The sequence below is a fragment of the Nothobranchius furzeri genome, unplaced genomic scaffold, assembly GCF_043380555.1.
Source record: "Nothobranchius furzeri strain GRZ-AD unplaced genomic scaffold, NfurGRZ-RIMD1 Scf022, whole genome shotgun sequence".
Classification (NCBI taxonomy): Eukaryota; Metazoa; Chordata; class Actinopteri; order Cyprinodontiformes; family Nothobranchiidae; genus Nothobranchius; species Nothobranchius furzeri.
The window spans coordinates 535,003-548,720 of NW_027223039.1; positions in this window are offsets into that span (position 1 = coordinate 535,003).

Here is a 13,718-nt window from a genome sequence, read left to right on the forward strand (position 1 = left end):
CAGCTGCTGGAGGCTGCCTGCAGCTCCTGCACCCCGCCATGAGCTGCTGGAGGCTGGCTGCAGCTCCTCCACCCCACCATGACCTGCTGGAGGCTGGCTGCAGCTCCTCCAGCTCGCCATCAGCTGCTGGAGGCTGCCTGCAGCTCCTGCACCCCGCCATCAGCTGCTGGAGGCTGCCTGCAGCTCCTGCTCCCCGCCATCAGCTGCTGGAGGCTGGCTGCAGCTCCTCCACCCCGCCATCAGCTGCTGGAGGCTGGCTTCTGCTCCTCCACCCCGCCACCAGCTGCTGGAGGCTGGCTGCTGCTCCTGCACCCCACCATCAGCTGCTGGAGGCTTCCGTTCCTCCACCCCGCCATCAGCAGCTGGAGGCTGGCTGCTGGAGGCTGGCTGCTGCTCCTCCACCCCGCCATCACCAGCTGGAGGCTGGCTGCAGCTCCTGCACCCCGCCATCAGCTGCTGGAGGCTGCCTGGAGCTCCTGCACCCCGCCATCAGCTGCTGGAGGCTTCTGTTCCTCCACCCCGCCATCAGCAGCTAGAGGCTGGCTGCTGGAGGCTGGCTGCTGCTCCTCCACCCCGCCATCACCAGCTGGAGGCTGCCTGCAGCTCCTGCACCCCACCATCAGCTGCTGGAGGCTGCCTGCAGCTCCTGCACCCCGCCATCAGCTGCTGGAGGCTGGCTGCAGCTCCTCCACCCCGCCATCAGCTGCTGGAGGCTGGCTTCTGCTCCTCCACCCCGCCATCAGCAGCTGGAGGCTGGCTAATGGAGGCTGGCTGCTGCTCCTCCACCCCGCCATCACCATCTGGAGGCTGGCTGCAGCTCCTGCACCCCGCCATCAGCTGCTGGAGGCTGCCTGGAGCTCCTGCACCCCGCCATCAGCTGCTGGAGGCTTCTGTTCCTCCACCCCGCCATCAGCAGCTGGAGGCTGGCTGCTGGAGGCTGGCTGCTGCTCCTCCACCCCGCCATCACCAGCTGGAGGCTGGCTGCAGCTCCTGCACCCCGCCATCAGCTGCTGGAGGCTGCCTGCAGCTCCTGCACCCCGCCATCAGCTGCTGGAGGCTTCTGTTCCTCCACCCCGCCATCAGCAGCTGGAGGCTGGCTGCTGGAGGCTGGCTGCTGCTCCTCCACCCCGCCATCACCAGCTGGAGGCTGGCTGCAGCTCCTGCACCCCGCCATCAGCTGCTGGAGGCTGCCTGCAGCTCCTGCACCCCGCCATCAGCTGCTGGAGGCTGCCTGCAGCTCCTGCACCCCGCCATCAGCTGCTGGAGGCTGCCTGCAGCTCCTGCACCCCGCCATGAGCTGCTGGAGGCTGGCTGCAGCTCCTCCACCCCGCCATCAGCTGCTGGAGGCTGGCTTCTGCTCCTCCACCCCGCCACCAGCTGCTGGAGGCTGGCTGCTGCTCCTGCACCCCGCCATCAGCTGCTGGAGGCTTCTGTTCCTCCACCCCGCCATCAGCAGCTGGAGGCTGGCTGCTTGAGGCTGGCTGCTGCTCCTCCACCCCGCCATCACCAGCTGGAGGCTGGCTGCAGCTCCTGCACCCCGCCATCAGCTGCTGGAGGCTGCCTGGAGCTCCTGCACCCCGCCATCAGCTGCTGGAGGCTTCTGTTCCTCCACCCCGCCATCAGCAGCTGGAGGCTGGCTGCTGGAGGCTGGCTGCTGCTCCTCCACCCCGCCATCACCAGCTGGAGGCTGGCTGCAGCTCCTGCACCCCGCCATCAGCTGCTGGAGGCTGCCTGCAGCTCCTGCACCCCGCCATCAGCTGCTGGAGGCTGGCTGCTGCTCCAGCACCCCGCCATCAGCTGCAGGAGGCTGGCTGCTGCTCCTCCACCCCACCATGACCTGCTGGAGGCTGGCTGCAGCTCCTCCACCCCGCCATCAGCTGCTGGAGGCTGCCTGCAGCTCCTGCACCCCGCCATCAGCTGCTGGAGGCTGGCTGCAGCTCCTGCACCCCGCCATCAGCTGCTGGAGGCTGGCTGCAGCTCCTCCACCCCGCCATCAGCTGCTGGAGGCTTCTGTTCCTCCACCCCGCCATCAGCAGCTGGAGGCTTCTGCTCCTCCACCCCGCCACCAGCTGCTGGAGGCTGGCTGCTGCTCCTGCACCCCGCCATCAGCTGCTGGAGGCTTCTGTTCCTCCACCCCGCCATCAGCAGCTGGAGGCAAGCTGCTGGAGGCTGGCTGCTGCTCCTCCACCCCGCCATCACCAGCTGGAGGCTGGCTGCAGCTCCTGCACCCCGCCATCAGCTGCTGGAGGCTTCTGTTCCTCCACCCCGCCATCAGCAGCTGGAGGCTGGCTGCTGGAGGCTGGCTGCTGCTCCTCCACCCCGCCATCACCAGCTGGAGGCTGGCTGCAGCTCCTGCACCCCGCCATCAGCTGCTGGAGGCTGCCTGCAGCTCCTGCACCCCGCCATCAGCTGCTGGAGGCTGGCTGCTGCTCCAGCACCCCGCCATCAGCTGCTGGAGGCTGGCTGCTGCTCCTCCACCCCACCATGACCTGCTGGAGGCTGGCTGCAGCTCCTCCACCCCGCCATCAGCTGCTGGAGGCTGCCTGCAGCTCCTGCACCCTGCCATCAGCTGCTGGAGGCTGGCTGCAGCTCCTGCACCCCGCCATCAGCTGCTGGAGGCTGGCTGCAGCTCCTCCACCCCGCCATCAGCTGCTGGAGGCTTCTGTTCCTCCACCCCGCCATCAGCAGCTGGAGGCTGGCTTCTGCTCCTCCACCCCGCCACCAGCTGCTGGAGGCTGGCTGCTGCTCCTGCACCCCGCCATCAGCTGCTGGAGGCTTCTGTTCCTCCACCCCGCCATCAGCAGCTGGAGGCTGGCTGCTGGAGGCTGGCTGCTGCTCCTCCACCCCGCCATCACCAGCTGGAGGCTGGCTGCAGCTCCTGCACCCCGCCATCAGCTGCTGGAGGCTGCCTGCAGCTCCTGCACCCCGCCATCAGCTGCTGGAGGCTGCCTGCAGCTCCTGCACCCCCCATCAGCTGCTGGAGGCTGCCTGCAGCTCCTGCACCCCGCCATGAGCTGCTGGAGGCTGGCTGCAGCTCCTCCACCCCACCATCAGCTGCTGGAGGCTGGCTTCTGCTCCTCCACCCCGCCACCAGCTGCTGGAGGCTGGCTGCTGCTCCTGCACCCCGCCATCAGCTGCTGGAGGCTTCTGTTCCTCCACCCCGCCATCAGCAGCTGGAGGCTGGCTGCTTGAGGCTGGCTGCTGCTCCTCCACCCCGCCATCACCAGCTGGAGGCTGGCTGCAGCTCCTGCACCCCGCCATCAGCTGCTGGAGGCTGCCTGGAGCTCCTGCACCCCGCCATCAGCTGCTGGAGGCTTCTGTTCCTCCACCCCGCCATCAGCAGCTGGAGGCTGGCTGCTGCTCCTCCACCCCGCCATCACCAGCTGGAGGCTGGCTGCAGCTCCTGCACCCCGCCATCAGCTGCTGGAGGCTGCCTGCAGCTCCTGCACCCCACCATCAGCTGCTGGAGGCTGGCTGCTGCTCCAGCACCCCGCCATCAGCTGCTGGAGGCTGGCTGCTGCTCCTCCACCCCACCATGACCTGCTGGAGGCTGGCTGCAGCTCCTGCACCCCACCATCAGCTGCTGGAGGCTGCCTGGAGCTCCTGCACCCCGCCATCAGCTGCTGGAGGCTTCTGTTCCTCCACCCCGCCATCAGCAGCTGGAGGCTGGCTGCTGCTCCTCCACCCCGCCATCACCAGCTGGAGGCTGGCTGCAGCTCCTGCACCCCGCCATCAGCTGCTGGAGGCTGCCTGCAGCTCCTGCACCCCGCCATCAGCTGCTGGAGGCTGCCTGCAGCTCCTGCACCCCGCCATCAGCTGCTGGAGGGTGGCTGCTGCTCCTGCACCCCGCCATCAGCTGCTGGAGGCTGGCTGCTGCTCCTCCACCACACCATGACCTGCTGGAGGCTGGCTGCAGCTCCTCCACCCCGCCATCAGCTGCTGGAGGCTGCCTGCAGCTCCTGCACCCCGCCATCAGCTGCTGGAGGCTGGCTGCAGCTCCTCCACCCCGCCATCAGCAGCTGGAGGCTGGCTTCTGCTCCTCCACCCTGCCACCAGCTGGTGGAGGCTGGCTGCTGCTCCGGCACCCCGCCATCAGCTTCTGGAGGCTTCTGTTCCTCCACCCCGCAATCACCAGCTGGAGGCTGGCTGCAGCTCCTGCACCCCGCCATCAGCTGCTGGAGGCTGCCTGGAGCTCCTGCACCCCGCCATCAGCTGCTGGAGGCTTCTGTTCCTCCACCCCGCCATCAGCAGCATGAGGCTGGCTGCTGGAGGCTGGCTGCTGCTCCTCCACCCCACCATGACCTGCTGGAGGCTGGCTGCAGCTCCTCCAGCTCGCCATCAGCTGCTGGAGGCTGCCTGCAGCTCCTGCACCCCGCCATCAGCTGCTGGAGGCTGCCTGCAGCTCCTGCTCCCCGCCATCAGCTGCTGGAGGCTGGCTGCAGCTCCTCCACCCCGCCATCAGCTGCTGGAGGCTGGCTTCTGCTCCTCCACCCCGCCACCAGCTGCTGGAGGCTGGCTGCTGCTCCTGCACCCCACCATCAGCTGCTGGAGGCTTCCGTTCCTCCACCCCGCCATCAGCAGCTGGAGGCTGGCTGCTGGAGGCTGGCTGCTGCTCCTCCACCCCGCCATCACCAGCTGGAGGCTGGCTGCAGCTCCTGCACCCCGCCATCAGCTGCTGGAGGCTGCCTGGAGCTCCTGCACCCCGCCATCAGCTGCTGGAGGCTTCTGTTCCTCCACCCCGCCATCAGCAGCTAGAGGCTGGCTGCTGGAGGCTGGCTGCTGCTCCTCCACCCCGCCATCACCAGCTGGAGGCTGCCTGCAGCTCCTGCACCCCACCATCAGCTGCTGGAGGCTGCCTGCAGCTCCTGCACCCCGCCATCAGCTGCTGGAGGCTGGCTGCAGCTCCTCCACCCCGCCATCAGCTGCTGGAGGCTGGCTTCTGCTCCTCCACCCCGCCATCAGCAGCTGGAGGCTGGCTAATGGAGGCTGGCTGCTGCTCCTCCACCCCGCCATCACCATCTGGAGGCTGGCTGCAGCTCCTGCACCCCGCCATCAGCTGCTGGAGGCTGCCTGCAGCTCCTGCACCCCGCCATCAGCTGCTGGAGGGTGGCTGCTGCTCCTGCACCCCGCCATCAGCTGCTGGAGGCTGGCTGCTGCTCCTCCACCACACCATGACCTGCTGGAGGCTGGCTGCAGCTCCTCCACCCCGCCATCAGCTGCTGGAGGCTGCCTGCAGCTCCTGCACCCCGCCATCAGCTGCTGGAGGCTGGCTGCAGCTCCTCCACCCCGCCATCAGCAGCTGGAGGCTGGCTTCTGCTCCTCCACCCTGCCACCAGCTGGTGGAGGCTGGCTGCTGCTCCGGCACCCCGCCATCAGCTTCTGGAGGCTTCTGTTCCTCCACCCCGCCATCACCAGCTGGAGGCTGGCTGCAGCTCCTGCACCCCGCCATCAGCTGCTGGAGGCTGCCTGGAGCTCCTGCACCCCGCCATCAGCTGCTGGAGGCTTCTGTTCCTCCACCCCGCCATCAGCAGCATGAGGCTGGCTGCTGGAGGCTGGCTGCTGCTCCTCCACCCCACCATGACCTGCTGGAGGCTGGCTGCAGCTCCTCCAGCTCGCCATCAGCTGCTGGAGGCTGCCTGCAGCTCCTGCACCCCGCCATCAGCTGCTGGAGGCTGCCTGCAGCTCCTGCTCCCCGCCATCAGCTGCTGGAGGCTGGCTGCAGCTCCTCCACCCCGCCATCAGCTGCTGGAGGCTGGCTTCTGCTCCTCCACCCCGCCACCAGCTGCTGGAGGCTGGCTGCTGCTCCTGCACCCCACCATCAGCTGCTGGAGGCTTCCGTTCCTCCACCCCGCCATCAGCAGCTGGAGGCTGGCTGCTGGAGGCTGGCTGCTGCTCCTCCACCCCGCCATCACCAGCTGGAGGCTGGCTGCAGCTCCTGCACCCCGCCATCAGCTGCTGGAGGCTGCCTGGAGCTCCTGCACCCCGCCATCAGCTGCTGGAGGCTTATGTTCCTCCACCCCGCCATCAGCAGCTAGAGGCTGGCTGCTGGAGGCTGGCTGCTGCTCCTCCACCCCGCCATCACCAGCTGGAGGCTGCCTGCAGCTCCTGCACCCCACCATCAGCTGCTGGAGGCTGCCTGCAGCTCCTGCACCCCGCCATCAGCTGCTGGAGGCTGGCTGCAGCTCCTCCACCCCGCCATCAGCTGCTGGAGGCTGGCTTCTGCTCCTCCACCCCGCCATCAGCAGCTGGAGGCTGGCTAATGGAGGCTGGCTGCTGCTCCTCCACCCCGCCATCACCATCTGGAGGCTGGCTGCAGCTCCTGCACCCCGCCATCAGCTGCTGGAGGCTGCCTGGAGCTCCTGCACCCCGCCATCAGCTGCTGGAGGCTTCTGTTCCTCCACCCCGCCATCAGCAGCTGGAGGCTGGCTGCTGGAGGCTGGCTGCTGCTCCTCCACCCCGCCATCACCAGCTGGAGGCTGGCTGCAGCTCCTGCACCCCGCCATCAGCTGCTGGAGGCTGCCTGCAGCTCCTGCACCCCGCCATCAGCTGCTGGAGGCTTCTGTTCCTCCACCCCGCCATCAGCAGCTGGAGGCTGGCTGCTGGAGGCTGGCTGCTGCTCCTCCACCCCGCCATCACCAGCTGGAGGCTGGCTGCAGCTCCTGCACCCCGCCATCAGCTGCTGGAGGCTGCCTGCAGCTCCTGCACCCCGCCATCAGCTGCTGGAGGCTGCCTGCAGCTCCTGCACCCCGCCATCAGCTGCTGGAGGCTGCCTGCAGCTCCTGCACCCCGCCATGAGCTGCTGGAGGCTGGCTGCAGCTCCTCCACCCCGCCATCAGCTGCTGGAGGCTGGCTTCTGCTCCTCCACCCCGCCACCAGCTGCTGGAGGCTGGCTGCTGCTCCTGCACCCCGCCATCAGCTGCTGGAGGCTTCTGTTCCTCCACCCCGCCATCAGCAGCTGGAGGCTGGCTGCTTGAGGCTGGCTGCTGCTCCTCCACCCCGCCATCACCAGCTGGAGGCTGGCTGCAGCTCCTGCACCCCGCCATCAGCTGCTGGAGGCTGCCTGGAGCTCCTGCACCCCGCCATCAGCTGCTGGAGGCTTCTGTTCCTCCACCCCGCCATCAGCAGCTGGAGGCTGGCTGCTGGAGGCTGGCTGCTGCTCCTCCACCCCGCCATCACCAGCTGGAGGCTGGCTGCAGCTCCTGCACCCCGCCATCAGCTGCTGGAGGCTGCCTGCAGCTCCTGCACCCCGCCATCAGCTGCTGGAGGCTGGCTGCTGCTCCAGCACCCCGCCATCAGCTGCTGGAGGCTGGCTGCTGCTCCTCCACCCCACCATGACCTGCTGGAGGCTGGCTGCAGCTCCTCCACCCCGCCATCAGCTGCTGGAGGCTGCCTGCAGCTCCTGCACCCCGCCATCAGCTGCTGGAGGCTGGCTGCAGCTCCTGCACCCCGCCATCAGCTGCTGGAGGCTGGCTGCAGCTCCTCCACCCCGCCATCAGCTGCTGGAGGCTTCTGTTCCTCCACCCCGCCATCAGCAGCTGGAGGCTTCTGCTCCTCCACCCCGCCACCAGCTGCTGGAGGCTGGCTGCTGCTCCTGCACCCCGCCATCAGCTGCTGGAGGCTTCTGTTCCTCCACCCCGCCATCAGCAGCTGGAGGCAAGCTGCTGGAGGCTGGCTGCTGCTCCTCCACCCCGCCATCACCAGCTGGAGGCTGGCTGCAGCTCCTGCACCCCGCCATCAGCTGCTGGAGGCTTCTGTTCCTCCACCCCGCCATCAGCAGCTGGAGGCTGGCTGCTGGAGGCTGGCTGCTGCTCCTCCACCCCGCCATCACCAGCTGGAGGCTGGCTGCAGCTCCTGCACCCCGCCATCAGCTGCTGGAGGCTGCCTGCAGCTCCTGCACCCCGCCATCAGCTGCTGGAGGCTGGCTGCTGCTCCAGCACCCCGCCATCAGCTGCTGGAGGCTGGCTGCTGCTCCTCCACCCCACCATGACCTGCTGGAGGCTGGCTGCAGCTCCTCCACCCCGCCATCAGCTGCTGGAGGCTGCCTGCAGCTCCTGCACCCCGCCATCAGCTGCTGGAGGCTGGCTGCAGCTCCTGCACCCCGCCATCAGCTGCTGGAGGCTGGCTGCAGCTCCTCCACCCCGCCATCAGCTGCTGGAGGCTTCTGTTCCTCCACCCCGCCATCAGCAGCTGGAGGCTGGCTTCTGCTCCTCCACCCCGCCACCAGCTGCTGGAGGCTGGCTGCTGCTCCTGCACCCCGCCATCAGCTGCTGGAGGCTTCTGTTCCTCCACCCCGCCATCAGCAGCTGGAGGCTGGCTGCTGGAGGCTGGCTGCTGCTCCTCCACCCCGCCATCACCAGCTGGAGGCTGGCTGCAGCTCCTGCACCCCGCCATCAGCTGCTGGAGGCTGCCTGCAGCTCCTGCACCCCGCCATCAGCTGCTGGAGGCTGCCTGCAGCTCCTGCACCCCCCATCAGCTGCTGGAGGCTGCCTGCAGCTCCTGCACCCCGCCATGAGCTGCTGGAGGCTGGCTGCAGCTCCTCCACCCCACCATCAGCTGCTGGAGGCTGGCTTCTGCTCCTCCACCCCGCCACCAGCTGCTGGAGGCTGGCTGCTGCTCCTGCACCCCGCCATCAGCTGCTGGAGGCTTCTGTTCCTCCACCCCGCCATCAGCAGCTGGAGGCTGGCTGCTTGAGGCTGGCTGCTGCTCCTCCACCCCGCCATCACCAGCTGGAGGCTGGCTGCAGCTCCTGCACCCCGCCATCAGCTGCTGGAGGCTGCCTGGAGCTCCTGCACCCCGCCATCAGCTGCTGGAGGCTTCTGTTCCTCCACCCCGCCATCAGCAGCTGGAGGCTGGCTGCTGCTCCTCCACCCCGCCATCACCAGCTGGAGGCTGGCTGCAGCTCCTGCACCCCGCCATCAGCTGCTGGAGGCTGCCTGCAGCTCCTGCACCCCACCATCAGCTGCTGGAGGCTGGCTGCTGCTCCAGCACCCCGCCATCAGCTGCTGGAGGCTGGCTGCTGCTCCTCCACCCCACCATGACCTGCTGGAGGCTGGCTGCAGCTCCTGCACCCCACCATCAGCTGCTGGAGGCTGCCTGGAGCTCCTGCACCCCGCCATCAGCTGCTGGAGGCTTCTGTTCCTCCACCCCGCCATCAGCAGCTGGAGGCTGGCTGCTGCTCCTCCACCCCGCCATCACCAGCTGGAGGCTGGCTGCAGCTCCTGCACCCCGCCATCAGCTGCTGGAGGCTGCCTGCAGCTCCTGCACCCCGCCATCAGCTGCTGGAGGCTGCCTGCAGCTCCTGCACCCCGCCATCAGCTGCTGGAGGGTGGCTGCTGCTCCTGCACCCCGCCATCAGCTGCTGGAGGCTGGCTGCTGCTCCTCCACCACACCATGACCTGCTGGAGGCTGGCTGCAGCTCCTCCACCCCGCCATCAGCTGCTGGAGGCTGCCTGCAGCTCCTGCACCCCGCCATCAGCTGCTGGAGGCTGGCTGCAGCTCCTCCACCCCGCCATCAGCAGCTGGAGGCTGGCTTCTGCTCCTCCACCCTGCCACCAGCTGGTGGAGGCTGGCTGCTGCTCCGGCACCCCGCCATCAGCTTCTGGAGGCTTCTGTTCCTCCACCCCGCAATCACCAGCTGGAGGCTGGCTGCAGCTCCTGCACCCCGCCATCAGCTGCTGGAGGCTGCCTGGAGCTCCTGCACCCCGCCATCAGCTGCTGGAGGCTTCTGTTCCTCCACCCCGCCATCAGCAGCATGAGGCTGGCTGCTGGAGGCTGGCTGCTGCTCCTCCACCCCACCATGACCTGCTGGAGGCTGGCTGCAGCTCCTCCAGCTCGCCATCAGCTGCTGGAGGCTGCCTGCAGCTCCTGCACCCCGCCATCAGCTGCTGGAGGCTGCCTGCAGCTCCTGCTCCCCGCCATCAGCTGCTGGAGGCTGGCTGCAGCTCCTCCACCCCGCCATCAGCTGCTGGAGGCTGGCTTCTGCTCCTCCACCCCGCCACCAGCTGCTGGAGGCTGGCTGCTGCTCCTGCACCCCACCATCAGCTGCTGGAGGCTTCCGTTCCTCCACCCCGCCATCAGCAGCTGGAGGCTGGCTGCTGGAGGCTGGCTGCTGCTCCTCCACCCCGCCATCACCAGCTGGAGGCTGGCTGCAGCTCCTGCACCCCGCCATCAGCTGCTGGAGGCTGCCTGGAGCTCCTGCACCCCGCCATCAGCTGCTGGAGGCTTCTGTTCCTCCACCCCGCCATCAGCAGCTAGAGGCTGGCTGCTGGAGGCTGGCTGCTGCTCCTCCACCCCGCCATCACCAGCTGGAGGCTGCCTGCAGCTCCTGCACCCCACCATCAGCTGCTGGAGGCTGCCTGCAGCTCCTGCACCCCGCCATCAGCTGCTGGAGGCTGGCTGCAGCTCCTCCACCCCGCCATCAGCTGCTGGAGGCTGGCTTCTGCTCCTCCACCCCGCCATCAGCAGCTGGAGGCTGGCTAATGGAGGCTGGCTGCTGCTCCTCCACCCCGCCATCACAATCTGGAGGCTGGCTGCAGCTCCTGCACCCCGCCATCAGCTGCTGGAGGCTGCCTGGAGCTCCTGCACCCCGCCATCAGCTGCTGGAGGCTTCTGTTCCTCCACCCCGCCATCAGCAGCTGGAGGCTGGCTGCTGGAGGCTGGCTGCTGCTCCTCCACCCCGCCATCACCAGCTGGAGGCTGGCTGCAGCTCCTGCACCCCGCCATCAGCTGCTGGAGGCTGCCTGCAGCTCCTGCACCCCGCCATCAGCTGCTGGAGGCTTCTGTTCCTCCACCCCGCCATCAGCAGCTGGAGGCTGGCTGCTGGAGGCTGGCTGCTGCTCCTCCACCCCGCCATCACCAGCTGGAGGCTGGCTGCAGCTCCTGCACCCCGCCATCAGCTGCTGGAGGCTGCCTGCAGCTCCTGCACCCCGCCATCAGCTGCTGGAGGCTGCCTGCAGCTCCTGCACCCCGCCATCAGCTGCTGGAGGCTGCCTGCAGCTCCTGCACCCCGCCATGAGCTGCTGGAGGCTGGCTGCAGCTCCTCCACCCCGCCATCAGCTGCTGGAGGCTGGCTTCTGCTCCTCCACCCCGCCACCAGCTGCTGGAGGCTGGCTGCTGCTCCTGCACCCCGCCATCAGCTGCTGGAGGCTTCTGTTCCTCCACCCCGCCATCAGCAGCTGGAGGCTGGCTGCTTGAGGCTGGCTGCTGCTCCTCCACCCCGCCATCACCAGCTGGAGGCTGGCTGCAGCTCCTGCACCCCGCCATCAGCTGCTGGAGGCTGCCTGGAGCTCCTGCACCCCGCCATCAGCTGCTGGAGGCTTCTGTTCCTCCACCCCGCCATCAGCAGCTGGAGGCTGGCTGCTGGAGGCTGGCTGCTGCTCCTCCACCCCGCCATCACCAGCTGGAGGCTGGCTGCAGCTCCTGCACCCCGCCATCAGCTGCTGGAGGCTGCCTGCAGCTCCTGCACCCCGCCATCAGCTGCTGGAGGCTGGCTGCTTCTCCAGCACCCCGCCATCAGCTGCTGGAGGCTGGCTGCTGCTCCTCCACCCCACCATGACCTGCTGGAGGCTGGCTGCAGCTCCTCCACCCCGCCATCAGCTGCTGGAGGCTGCCTGCAGCTCCTGCACCCCGCCATCAGCTGCTGGAGGCTGGCTGCAGCTCCTGCACCCCGCCATCAGCTGCTGGAGGCTGGCTGCAGCTCCTCCACCCCGCCATCAGCTGCTGTAGGCTTCTGTTCCTCCACCCCGCCATCAGCAGCTGGAGGCTGGCTTCTGCTCCTCCACCCCGCCACCAGCTGCTGGAGGCTGGCTGCTGCTCCTGCACCCCGCCATCAGCTGCTGGAGGCTTCTGTTCCTCCACCCCGCCATCAGCAGCTGGAGGCTGGCTGCTGGAGGCTGGCTGCTGCTCCTCCACCCCGCCATCACCAGCTGGAGGCTGGCTGCAGCTCCTGCACCCCGCCATCAGCTGCTGGAGGCTTCTGTTCCTCCACCCCGCCATCAGCAGCTGGAGGCTGGCTGCTGGAGGCTGGCTGCTGCTCCTCCACCCCGCCATCACCAGCTGGAGGCTGGCTGCAGCTCCTGCACCCCGCCATCAGCTGCTGGAGGCTGCCTGCAGCTCCTGCACCCCGCCATCAGCTGCTGGAGGCTGGCTGCTGCTCCAGCACCCCGCCATCAGCTGCTGGAGGCTGGCTGCTGCTCCTCCACCACACCATGACCTGCTGGAGGCTGTCTGCAGCTCCTCCACCCCGCCATCAGCTGCTGGAGGCTGCCTGCAGCTCCTGCACCCCGCCATCAGCTGCTGGAGGCTGGCTGCAGCTCCTGCACCCCGCCATCAGCTGCTGGAGGCTGGCTGCAGCTCCTCCACCCCGCCATCAGCTGCTGGAGGCTTCTGTTCCTCCACCCCGCCATCAGCAGCTGGAGGCTGGCTTCTGCTCCTCCACCCCGCCACCAGCTGCTGGAGGCTGGCTGCTGCTCCTGCACCCCGCCATCAGCTGCTGGAGGCTTCTGTTCCTCCACCCCGCCATCAGCAGCTGGAGGCTGGCTGCTGGAGGCTGGATGCTGCTCCTCCACCCCGCCATCACCAGCTGGAGGCTGGCTGCAGCTCCTGCACCCCGCCATCAGCTGCTGGAGGCTGCCTGCAGCTCCTGCACCCCGCCATCAGCTGCTGGAGGCTGCCTGCAGCTCCTGCACCCCGCCATCAGCTGCTGGAGGCTGCCTGCAGCTCCTGCACCCCGCCATGAGCTGCTGGAGGCTGGCTGCAGCTCCTCCACCCCACCATCAGCTGCTGGAGGCTGGCTTCTGCTCCTCCACCCCGCCACCAGCTGCTGGAGGCTGGCTGCTGCTCCTGCACCCCGCCATCAGCTGCTGGAGGCTTCTGTTCCTCCACCCCGCCATCAGCAGCTGGAGGCTGGCTGCTTGAGGCTGGCTGCTGCTCCTCCACCCCGCCATCACCAGCTGGAGGCTGGCTGCAGCTCCTGCACCCCGCCATCAGCTGCTGGAGGCTGCCTGGAGCTCCTGCACCCCGCCATCAGCTGCTGGAGGCTTCTGTTCCTCCACCCCGCCATCAGCAGCTGGAGGCTGGCTGCTGCTCCTCCACCCCGCCATCACCAGCTGGAGGCTGGCTGCAGCTCCTGCACCCCGCCATCAGCTGCTGGAGGCTGCCTGCAGCTCCTGCACCCCGCCATCAGCTGCTGGAGGCTGGCTGCTGCTCCAGCACCCCGCCATCAGCTGCTGGAGGCTGGCTGCTGCTCCTCCACCCCACCATGACCTGCTGGAGGCTGGCTGCAGCTCCTCCACCCCGCCATCAGCTGCTGGACGCTGCCTGCAGCTCCTGCACCCCGCCATCAGCTGCTGGAGGCTTCTGTTCCTCCACCCCACCATCAGCAGCTGGAGGCTGGCTGCTGGAGGCTGGCTGCTGCTCCTCCACCCCGCCATCACCAGCTGGAGGCTGGCTGCAGCTCCTGCACCCCGCCATCAGCTGCTGGAGGCTGCCTGCAGCTCCTGCACCCCGCCATCAGCTGCTGGAGGCTGGCTGCTGCTCCTCCACCCCGCCATCACCAGCTGGAGGCTGGCTGAAGCTCCTCCACCCCGCCATCAGCTGCTGGAGGCTGCCTGGAGCTCCTGCACCCCGCCATCAGCTGCTGGAGGCTTCTGTTCCTCCACCCCGCCATCAGCATCTGGAGGCTGGCTGCTGGAGGCTGGCTGCTGCTCCTCCACCCCGCC